Here is a 12,324-nt window from a genome sequence, read left to right as displayed (position 1 = left end):
CTCAGCCCTTCTTTTCTGGGGTACCACAGCTCTGCCACCCGAGCAATGGCTGGTGCTTGTGGAAAGGCTATGAGAGGCACACGTGATGATACTTGGGAAGGAAGGATGGATGGCACAGAGGAGATGAGGAATCGGGGACGTAGGAGATATCCTGGCAGCTGGAAAAGTCCTCAGAAAATTCCAGCCGAATACGGGTTTGCAGCAGCGAAGCAGGAACCGCTTCTGCCTCCAGAGACAGTCTGTGGTTGCTTCGGCTGCCTTCTGCCCAAGAGACTCTGTCTGTGCTGGAGACGCCGCAGATCCTCATCTGCTGCGGTTCACGGGCTTTCCTGGAAGATGTAAGGCAGCTGTCTGCTGCGAAAAGCTTTGTTCCTGGGCAGAAACGGTGGCACCGTGTCAAGCTGGTGGGACACGGCAGCCAGCAGCGGTGGGGAAGCTCTGCACTTGGCCATGGGAGGAGACCGTTTGCTTTTTGGAGAAACATTATTTAGAGCCCACACCTGGCAGCACTGGGCCATTCACGGAGCCGGTTGCTTCAAATAACTAGCTCAACAGCATGCTTTATAATTAAAATATTATAGCTGGAAATGTTGACTCTCTTCCAAATATGCCAGGAGGCTTCTGTTTGCACGGCTTGAAGCATAAGCTGGCAGGGAAGGCTGGTGCGGAGCAAAGACAAAAATGCATTTATGTTGGGCTGCGTATTGTCTCGTACTCTAACATCTCTCTAATTCACACAGTGGTGCTGTTGCTTGCATGGCCCTAATTTCCTTCACACCTAATTGAACTTTGTTTTAAAGTCTTTTGTCTGACTAATGTCCAGCGAGCGCTCTAACATGGGCTCTTTGGCCTTTCATTCTGGTTCTCCATCAATATTTACAGTGCGAGGCTTTGGGGAAACCACCACCGACTGCGTGGAGAGGGCTGGGAGCAGGACGGGCCACGGGCCACGTCTTGTGAAAACGGCTACTGGGTGCCTGGACACGGGCGCATGGCTCCGGTGCGGGGACAGGGCAGGGTGGCACCCTGAAACCCCGCTGAAACAGCTGGGCTCAGAGGCCGAATCCTGCAGAAAGCATCCCCGACAGCCCCTGCCACGGCTGGTGCCCGGCGGTGGCCGCAGGGTTGCTTGAGGATGGGGGCTTGACGCAGGGGCGGGTGCTTTGGGTGGGCTCCCCTGCGCTGTCACCCCGTGCCTCTGCTGTGACCCAAACATCAGCTGGAAACAAAAGCGTTTGCAAGGGAACAGCCCGTCTCCTTCTTCAGGGGCTGCTTAAGACTGTACAAGGAGATAAGCAAATTATATGGCCTTAAATATCTGTGGGATCTGTGATTCTCAAGACAGCCATCAAGGCAGGGCTAACAAGGGCACTTTAAACACTGAGTCAGGCATTTCTATTGCAGAGATCCTTGTCTCAGCCCTTCCCCTGGGAGAAGAGCAGACAGCAGGTTTGTTAAAGAACAGTGCTTTTTTTTTTTTTTTTAAAGTTTTTCAAAGTGAAATTCTTGTTTTTCTGCTATTGCTAAGGAAACTGAACATTTTGTCCTTGCTGGGCCCTGAGCTCCAGCTCTTACTGTTGCGGTGGAAAAGGCTCCACACAGGGCTCAGCGTCCGCACGGGAGGTCAGGGATGCTGACAAATGCACTGCGGAGCACAGCTCACCACACGCAGCGGAGACGTCAGGACAGCCCTGCAGACACCTGGAGTAACGAGAGCTCCCACGGGACCCTGGGAGGGGGACGGCAAAGGGTGACGTGCAAACTGGTGGTGCAAAGAACCAGAATAGTCCAGGCACCCTTCGCTGTGTGTGCAGAGGAGAGGTGGGATGCCTGAGCGTGGTGCCAGGCGATGCTTTGCCAGCCCGGCACGTTCGGTTTCAGGAGCCGTGCTGGTTGGTGTGGGGAGGATCTGGCCGGGCAAAGCGGTGATGATGGTGTGGGGCTGTGCGGTGCGGGTGGACCCCTGCCTTGTGCCCCATGGCCAGCATCCCCGTGAGCACGGCTGCCTGCCGCGGGGACACCGGTCGTGCCTCTCCCCACCGCTGCTGCCACACACCTCGCTGGGGCCTGCGGATCGGGGAGACGGGAGGAGCGCTGGTGTGATGGGTCTATTGATTTATCAGCTGTTCCTTGGGGCTGGCAGGAAGGATAATCCTCATTAACACACCCATTATTGCTGCGGCTCCTCAGGAAAGAGTTCTGATTTAATTCTAGCTGTTGAAAAGAAAAGTGCTTTTGAGTTAGTACTGTGTTTATCTAACACAGAAAACTCCAGGTCACCTGGGATAGTTCACAAGTGGTATCTTGTGTTTTGGAGGAAAGGGAAAAAAGGGGTTGTAAGAGGCAAACCCCCTGAGCTGGGTCGGAGGCTACAAGACTCTGCAGGCTACAGAGCTGCGCACTGGGCAGTCATCTTCTAAACAGCGTCCCAAATGGCGAGCATGGACATTTCTGAACACGTGGGCTGTTAATGTGGCAGGAGAGGCCCCACGCAGAGCAAGAGGTGGGAGCAGCCCCAGGGGGATGTCTGGGGGCAGCTCCCTGCCCGCTGCCCACCCAGGCTGGGACCTGTGGCCGAAGCCTCTGCCCCACCGAGGGGGCCGGCGAGGTCTCTCAGCAGCCCCGGCATCTCCGGCCACCACCGCCGGCCCAGCTGGGACTGCCCTGAGTCGCTTCTCATGGAGGCTGCTGTGGAAGAGGAAAAGCAGCAAGGGATGTGCTGGGTGCCAGTCCTGGGGAAGTGGTCCGGGATCGCCTCGGGAGCTGGGATCCAGCCGGGATCCCTCGGAGCTGGTGGTGTGCGTGCTGGTGCACAGCCCCGGCGACACACAGGGCACCGTCCCGCGCTGGGCAGCTCGTCCTGCCCCTCTCCAGCACCAGCAAGGGCTGAAAAAAGCCGCCTGGCACCCTCCTCCTCGCAGCCGTCCCTCTCCTTCTTGGCGTAGCGGCTGTTTCAGGAGGATCCCGGTCTTGCTCCGGGTGATTTTCAGAGGGCTGAAGGATATTATTCTCTCTGGCAGACTCATCAATACTTTTAATTAGCTTTTTTTACCCTGCTCCATTCCCTTCATAGATATCAGCCTCTTAACAGATTTGAGTATGTTTTGAACTGCCATACTCAATGCCATTTAAATCACTTCTCAAGGGCACTGGGCCAGGGATGTGCAGTGGCAGTTTAAAAGGATTAGAGCCCTTTGTTTTTTCACAAGTGGTTCAATTTACAAAAGATCAGGGTTCAAGACCTGCACACTATAAAGTGACTTAAAGCCATGAAATCTATTTCTCACTAATTCTAGATTACTCTCTACTTAGGAGCCCAGGGTGCCAAAAATGGTGGTTTTTGTTAAAATGATATGAAATCCAAATGCCAGTCCTTTTAACCACTATTGCATGGCATACAGTGTCATGCAAATTCTGGACTTATGCGAGCAATTATGTAGCAATGAACATGATCATTTTGATTAAACCAACACATGTTTTCAAAGATTTTATTTAAAGCAGATAACCGTAAAACTTTGTCACTTAGCTTCTCCTCTCGGGCATACGCACAATGCGTTAAACACCCCACGTATCTCTTTTGTACATCGGAGCATTAATTGCCCACTGCTTATTCAAGCAAAGCGCCCATTGAGGTAAATGGGATTTTGTCTGAATAAAGACTGCAAAATTGGACCTCTTGTCTGTAGGGGAGAGATAGGAGACCTATTTGTATTTTAGGGTCTCCCGCTGCAAAATTGGAGCATTAAGGAAGATGGGCTTTCTGTTAAAAAAGTTTCATCTTACTCAGCATCGCACTTGTAATTTGAAATGGAGAGAACCGGTGGCCCACGCGATCATGAATAAAGAACAGTGGGAGAAACTGGGTCAGGCTGGCAAGAAGGTAGGAGCTGCCCCGATTGTTTTTCTCCCAGCCATTAGCTTCACAAGAGAATCCTTTTTCTCACTGGACGACTGTACTTTATTTTTCTAAAGCAGTATCCCTCTGACAACCAAAAAGGAATACTGCATCTGCAAATGAATGGTGCCTGCAAAGAGACAACATGAAATTTTTAAAAAGCATGGTAATAAACGCTATTCAAAAAAACACAATCTCTGAAAAACATGGCCTATTGAAATGACAAGCCGAAAATCATTTGCTAAGCACTGAAATGGCCTCTTTTGTCACCCCAATCCTTCTGTTGACAGTTACCTTTCAATCCTACAATTGTGCAGTAAGTACTGATTTTTATTCAATGTTCTATTCACCCTGCGTATTAATGAAAAGAAAAAAAACTTGTAAGAATAGCCTTTAATAGGCTGATAGACAAGGCTCCCCTATTCTCCTGCTAGAGCTCCTCTTATCAGCTTCTCACAGTATTGCTTGCTTGCTCAATTCTTTCCCTTTTCTAAACTTTGCTCACCCATCTGGGCTTTTTCTCAACTGAGATGGAAACATTTTTATTTCAAAAGTCTCACTGACCTTTTCTTCTCCTCAAGACAGCGTGTTAGGTAAAGCACTAACCTCAGACGAGCCTTGTTTTAGGCTCCAAGAGCACAGGGAGCGGATCTGGTCCCAGCCCATCCGAAGGGACTGGAGCTCGCCCGGGCTCCCACCGCCCTTCCCGGCTGCGCTGTGCCCGGGGAGCCGTGCTCCTGGTTTGGGGTGGCCGTTCTGGGCCGGGGAAAGGCTTGTCACGGGCTCACCGGTGCCACTGTCAGCGTGACCGGTCCCATTCCTTGGCAAAGCAATGACCGTTATGGAGCTGTTGCAATTACAAAGTGTATAATGAAAACTGGGCTTGGCTGAGAGCATCAAACGGTAATTCTCCCAAGGTTCCCGAAGCAGCAATTTGCCCAAGCATAGCAATTATATTTATTACAATTAAAAATCAACTTTGTAGCGCACGTCCTCACTCCGTCACCGCAGACACATCCCTGCACACGACAGGGCTGGTGGTCACGGTGGTGGGCTCCGTGCGGAGCTTCGCGGGGGGCCGCCCCTCGGTCCGGCTCCGGAGGCTCAGCAGCCCCGGGCTGACCCTGGCGAGAGGCTCTGCAGCGCTGGAGGGGCTGGGAGCCCGCCTGGGACAAGGACCTCACCTCTGCACGTCTGCCAGCGCGGCACCGGCCCTGCGGCTTCCCGCGGTGAGCTCCCAGCCTCCTCGGCAGGGCATGGGCAGTTGAAGTCTTGAGCAGTCCCACCGCCCGGGCTGCCCGGCGTGACCGCCACGGGCTGCAGAACACCTCGGCCGTGGGGACGGGGTGAGGGGCCCTTCGGCTCGGGGCAGCGAGGGTGCATGTCCGCTCCCGAGCCCACTCCCAGATGCGATGCATCCCGCTTGCTCCGGAGGGGAGAAGCCTCCTCCTTCTCTGCATTCCCTGCTCATGCAGTTTTTCTTTCCAGTAGGGAAATTCAGCACATAACTATCCAGGATTGCAAAAATGTAAACAGTCTGTGTTACATGTCTTCAAATTACAGCCCCGCTGCTCTACACATGTGCAGCTAATAGAAGCCCTCTGCTAACAGAGGCCCCGGTCCAGGCGAGCGCCAGGACTGCCCAGCGCTCCCCGTCCCGGGACCCCCCGGCCGCAGTGCTCCCCGGGGCGCACACCTGGAGGCCCCCCGCCGGCGTGCCCTCCCGCACCCTGCCAGCACCTCTGCCATCGCCGAGGGCAGCCTGGCATCGGCCGAGCCGCCCAGCGAATATTAAATAGGAGAAGTCTACTTAAAGGTTGTTTGAATAGAGGAAATTGTTTTACATTGTGATGCAATATTTCCACACCGGGGTCTCATTTATGCAGCATATTAAAGTCAACACACTGCACATCTATCTCCATAAGGAGCGGGGCCCATTATCCCCAGTTACTTTTAAGCAGTCTTTGGCTTAGTTCTGACGTGCCTGCCAGTGCCATATATCACGGGGAATGCAGTTCTTTAAACTGCAGTTCGTGATTGATAGTTTAACCTTTTTCTCTGAGGTTAATTCGATATATGCTGGTGTAAACTATAAACCAAAGCTTCAGCCTGTCGGGAGGAGGTAATCTACATGGCACTCTTTATGAGATCTCAGGTGCTGCAGTAATTACACCATCTTCTCCTCCTCCTCCCTCTGCTACTTCTCCCTCCTGGCCAGAGGAGGAGGAGGAGGAGGAGGAAGCTACTCTCCACCCACCAGCGCACCAGGAGTCCAGCTCTGACCCCGCTGCGGCAGAAGAAGCTGGTGCCCAGCTCGAGGGACCTCCTGAGGATCCGGCACTCGCCGGCTCCCACAGTCGTGCTAAGGTTTCCCCAGCTAGGGCGGGATTTTGGCGTGGCTGGACCCTCGGGCTGCTCCTGAGCGCGTGTCTTCCCCAAATCGTAGTGCTGTTCCTGGAAATCGAGGTGGAAGTGGTGGGGTGGCGAGCGCCTGTCAGCACAGCGTGGTCCTTTCACGGAGCTGGGAGGGATGCGAGCCCACGCTGGGCGCACAGACGCTCCTTCTCCCACCACATCTTCGCGGGGTGTGTCTAAGCAAGCCCCTGGCTCCTTGCTGCTCTCACGCAGCCCAGCCAGACATGACGGATGGTGCTGGCTCATGCCGGGGCGGCCTCGGTGCCTGCGCCCCAGGCGAGAGCCTCGCTGCTTCCCCCCAGCCTCTCCTGCAGGAGGGGAGCGAAATCCCTTGCTGGAGCTTGAACCTCTCTTGGTTCCTTTATTTTCTCTTTTTCATTTGTTGCTTTAGTTCCTCAGGTGGAAAGCAGAGGGTTTGGAGGGAAGTGCTGTCTTTCAATTGCTCTTTTGTGGCATCTTGTCAGTAGAGCCCATGGCAAAGAAAGGGGAGTGATGGGTGACGCGTGCGTGACATTGGAGAGTGCTGCACCTCCGCAGGCAGCTGGGACCTGCCCCAGGCACCCCTGGGCAGGGCATCCCTGAAGCAGCACAGGGGTGCGGGGCGAGGGTGTCCTGTGGCCTCCTGGGCAGAGGTGCAGGCTGCGGGTGCCAGGACGGGGGATATTCGCCTTCCCAAGCCCAGGCGGGGGGCTTTGTCTTGGGGAGGAATGTTTAGGAGATGGCAGGCTTCCCTTGGAGCTGAGAGGATCTCACTGGGTTCATCGACTGGGGAAGGAGAGGGGCTGACCAGGAGGGGTCAAGGGACAGCTGCAACTTGTGGGGCTATGGGACGGCCCGTGTTCCAGGCAGAGCGCCAGAATTTCTATTTGCAATTTTTCATACAGCTAGCCTGCCTGCAGCATCTTTATAAATGAAAGCGGAGGATACCTCCGGTCCCAGAGCAGCCCGCACCACGGAGCCTCGTGCTGTGGCCCGTTAATATCGGAGCTTTACAGATGCCAGCTCTTCCCAGGCACTCTTTGCTCCGATCTGGGATCTCTCTGCGGATGTAGCCCAGAGCTGGGAGGCCACCCCGCCCAGCTGCTCTTGCAGGGACGCTGGAGCCAGCGCCTGCGCTGCCGCTGCCCCATGAAGCCTGGTCCTGCCTTTGCTGGCGGGGCTCGGCTCCCAAGCTGGAGTAAGGTTTGGTGGCAGCAGGGGCTGCGGAGGGTTTGCCCTCAACCTCAGTCCCTCGCTGGCGTGGAGGGTCTCGGTGCTGCTCGTCCAGCGGCAGACTGTGTGTGGCACAGCTGTAACCTGGTAACGCTCTTCAGGAACGGCCGCGGTTCAGGCATCTTTTTGGCCTCTGTCCCCAAAGGGTCATTATTTCCATAGGAAATAACTATTTCTGCTCAAGATCAATAAGATTTTGTGGAGAAAAAGGAAGACTTTTAAAGGCTTGGTTTAATTTAATCTATTTCTTTGCAGGACGCTCCCTTTGGTAACAATAGGAGTTCGATTCCTGCCAGAGCAGACTCCTTAATTAGACCCCACAAAATGAACAGTAACGTGTCTCTGGCTGAAATTCTTCCTTTCTGGAGCTTGCAGAAAGGAGGGAGTTTCTAACTCATAATTGCATCTGAATGCAAATGGCTGTGCCAATGTGAATATATTAAAAGCAGCAGCGTCAGCAATCACTGTGAAAAAAAATACATACAAATGAGGCACTAGCTTATTGCTCCATTTGGATGCTGTGAAATGGCACCTTATTGTGTTATTATAAGATTTCTTGCTTAGTTAACAGAAAATGCTTACAATTAAGTCTGAACTCATTTAGTGCTCAGACTAATTCACATTAGAAAAAGGATGTGACCTCGGCTCCAGATCCCTTTTCTATGGCTCTTGCTGTACGTGGAGGTGGCGCGTCTCGTGGTGGTGGCGTTATGGGGGCAGCACCGGCGGCCGTGCTACGTCCCCGATCTCGGCAGCGAGCAGTGAGGGGAAAGGCAGCACACGGTCCTAGGGACACGGCTCGCACGGGCCCTCGCACGTGGTGCCAGCCGCTCGCTGTGCTGTGCTGGTTCACTCAGCCGCTGCCCTGGGCTGCCGGCGCCGGCCAAGCGGGGCGATTGCGTTTGGAAAAAGCAGAGGATTAGGGCAGGAGAGCATCGTCTCTTCCAGAGTCTGGGGCTGGGAGGTACCCAGCAAACTCGGCTCCCGTCCCTTTGGCTGCCCCCAGGTATCTGGAGAGCTGCCGAGGAGAGTCCTGCCCCTTCTGCTGCCGGCTTCACGGGTCGCACGAGCAGCAGCCGCCTGGGCAGTGGCTGCACGTGGGCCAGGCATTACAATAATCCCAGTCCTGCTAATGAACCAGGGAGGGGGTGAGATGATGCCACGTGGTGGGCTTTCTGTTTTTTCTACTTCCCTTAATTGCCTGTACTAATGTGGTTTGGCCCTGATGCTTTGTGCACTGTTCAGTCTCCTGGAGACCTGCCCGTCTCTGTCCGAGCCCCTCGTGCCCAGCGCCAGGCTGGTCCCGCTCTGCAGGGCAGGAGGCTGCTGCCCGCGGGAACCTGGCTTTGCTTGCTGGATAGTACGTAGGGACCGAGCAGGGGGTCACGGCAACAGAAAGGGGGTCTGATGTTTTGGGGGTGCAGCGCGTCTCAGGAGATGCGGCTTCTCCATCTCGGCCCATCCTGGGAGACGGGCTGTGCACGGGCGGCTGCTGCTGGGGCAGTGGGCTGCGACTGCTGGGAGCTCTCGGCAAATGGCCCAAATCAGCCCAGATCCACCCTTTGCTCATGAGTAAAAAGGCTTCTGTGAATACTCAGGCTTTGGAAAAAACAGGCGCTACATACTGGATATCCAAAATTAGTGGAAACTATTGAATTTAATCTTCTTGCATCTCTGCCCTTTTTTATGACGTTGTGAAATATCATCCGTGGTACCTTGTAAGAAGGCTGTGAGATAAATGAAGATATGTTTGTGTGTATATCAAACACTGTGATGATGTGCTTTGTAGAAAAGCCTCCCTGGCGTATCAAATAAACACTCTGTCTTCCAAGCACGGTTTTAGACATGGTAACTCTGGCAAGGGCCATGTACTGAAGAATGAGAAGAAGATAAATATTGAAAAAGAGTTGCACTGTAGAAAGTTCAGCATGCGTCACATGGTTAAGGGCTCTGTCTTAGTGCACCTGAGCAAAACAATCAGAATTAAGATTGTGATAGCCACCTTAATTTTAACATTTCCTAACTCTGACTGCTTGGCTGTGGAACAATGCCATTATTTAATGATACAGCCTCTGTGTGATTTTAATTATACTGCATTTTATGCGTTTCAAAGGGACAGCTCGTTCTCAGGGGCTGTGCAGGCTTTTGCCCAGGAGAGCCAGGGAAAGACAAGCACGGAGTGATTTTCGCCACGGTGCCGCTCGCCCCAGGACGCTGACCAGAGGGTGGCTGGGAGCGCTGGAAGGGAGCCCGGTGCCAGCCTGGGCAAAGGGGGTGTCTGTGGCACGAGAACAATTGCTCGACACAGCTCCGTCCCGTTACCAGCGCTGGCTCCCTGCCCTCTTCCCAAGGGCTTTGATCCATCCCTACGCTTCAGCCAGGGAGACGTGAATCAAACCCACGGCCGGGTGGTGGACTCTGTCCTGGAAAGGTATCGTACACGGCTTGGATAGAACTGCCACATCTGCCTCTGGCAGCGGCTCTTCCCACAACGAAATACAAGTGTGCACAGCGCACCCACGTCTGTGCAGGCGGGTGTGCTCCCAGAGTCTGCAAAACATCCTGAGATTCAGACCCCTTGTTGCTGAACAGCCTGGCTCGGCAAGCTGCAGCACCCACTTCTGCGCCCAGGGCAGGATGGGGAGCACGGAGAAGTGCTGGTCCTCGGGGCACTGGAACCGGAGAGCCCGGGGTGCTCAGAAGCAAAGAGCCGCAGGACGCCAGCAGTTTTCCTTCTGCTGCCGGTGACTCTTGGGTGCTGAGTCAGGGGTGCCCGGGCCGGCACACCCGCAGCACGCTGATATCTGTGCCACTCGGGGAGCCACGGGTCCCTGAAGGGTGGTGGGTGGGAGGTGTGGGACCCTCTCTGCGGCTGGGCAAGCTGTGCTGGAGATGGGACGAGCCACGCTGATTTAATGGGCTGGAGAGCGCGGTGGCGTTCAGGTTACAGGGAGGTAATTTGCCAGTCCAGGCCTCCTGTCAGCTTGACCCCCCCTGGGGCATTATCTCCCCATCTTGGCCCTTGTTGACTGCGGCTTCTCATGATGGCGCTGCGGAACATAAGATGGCACTTGTGCCAGGGATGAAGTAATGAATTATAAAGGGATGTCAGGCAGACTCCCAGAGACTGACAAACGCAGGGTGCTGCAGCTTGGGTATCCGACTGTGTGCGCATCGCTCTGTGCGAGAGGGGCTCCTCGCCAGCCCCAGCAAGGAGGATTTTTTCCCCCATGTGCACGTGGTCTGCAGAGCCTGTCTGCGGGCTCTGGTGCAGTTGTGCCCCTGCCTGGCCCCGGCTCTGCCCCAGCCAAAGACGCAGCGAATGGTCCCCATCGATGGGCAAACAGCACGGCTAGCTGTGCGAGCCCTGCGGGTCGCAGTGCCCTTTTCCCAGCGATGTCCGTGCGTTAAGATTATTCCAAGGAAACAACCGCGGCCGGACGCTGACGTGGCCGCGCTCCTTCCTTTCCCTCAGCGTCCGACTCTGCTGCGGGAGTCCTCTCCCAGCCACCCGAGTATCAACACTTTTCTTGTACAAATAGTAATTGTAGAAAGAGGCCTGTGGATAAATTATTATTGTGACCCTCATTCCGGTGTGAAAAACTTTCTCGAGCTGCTGAGTGAAAAGTCAAAATTTGCATTTAAATAGAAAATGTTTGGCAGCGTGTAACACACCGGGACCCGTGTGCAGCAGGGGTCCCTGGGCCGTGGTGAAAACACCAGCGGCGGCAGCGCCAGGGTCCCGGGAAGCAGACCTCCAAGCTGCAGGACGGGCTGTGCCAGCCTGCGCCGCACCGGCCCCTCCTCTGCCTGAGCTGCACCCGCCGGGCCGCAGCACCCACCCACCGCCTCCGCTCGCCGCAGGCTGCGCACCCGGCCTGGGGGTCCCCGGCTACCCTCTGCCCCTCTTCGGGTCGGACACGTGCACCAAGTTACAGACGGACGGGTTTAAAGGCCCACAGCCCCGTCTCCAGAGATGCTCACGGGGAGTCCCAGAGCCCCCCGCGCTGGGCGCTCACCCCGGGGCTGCCCCTGCCCCCAGCCAGCGCTGGCCACGCTTTGTTGGCCCCCGCGTCGGCCACGTTTTGCATTTAATAGCCCCTTCCGAGAGCTGCTCGGCAGACGCGCTCAGCAGGCAGCGTGCCGGGGGCTGCGCCGGAGACTGGCCAAGACAGCAAGGGCCGTGCACCAGAGGGAGAAGTGCAAAGAATTTTAGGAGGTATTTAAATGAATTAAGACCCTTTTAAAGGTTAACAAGGTCCACTCTGTCTGTCATTAAAGTAACTTCATGCATTTAAATTTTAACAGTCAAACCAATTAGCAATAAAAATGTTGTATGAACTGCATTTTATTGGATTCTGGTCAAGTCAGAATTGGTTAAATGTATGATGTCTAATAGATTTTTTTTCCGTTTTCTCCCTTCATTTTGAACACAACCCGTACTTCCCAGTCCACTGGAAGACAGTGGTGCCCGTGGAGACACTCGAGCACAGGGAATGCTGCCCGTCACCGCAGCCACCCCTCCGAACCGCACAGGCAGGCGGACCCCCGAGCCCTTTCCTGGGAGAGGAGTGGGCAGCAGGGAGCATCCTCGGGGTGGCAAGAGAAATTAATGTACCAGTGACACGGTAACCTTGCCACTGGGTCAGGGCTGCTGAGAGGTGGAGCAGTTGTTTTCTTTACAAAAGTTGTAATTAGCCAACTTTTTTTTTTTTTTTTTTTTTTTTTGCTGAGGCGGCTCCGGGTTGCGGTGGGGTTGCTGTGCACATATCGCTCTGACCCAGCTGTTGGCATGGCCGTGC

The sequence above is a fragment of the Grus americana genome, chromosome 16 (assembly GCF_028858705.1).
Source record: "Grus americana isolate bGruAme1 chromosome 16, bGruAme1.mat, whole genome shotgun sequence".
Taxonomy (NCBI): Eukaryota; Metazoa; Chordata; class Aves; order Gruiformes; family Gruidae; genus Grus; species Grus americana.
Note: the sequence above shows the minus strand (reverse complement) of the source record.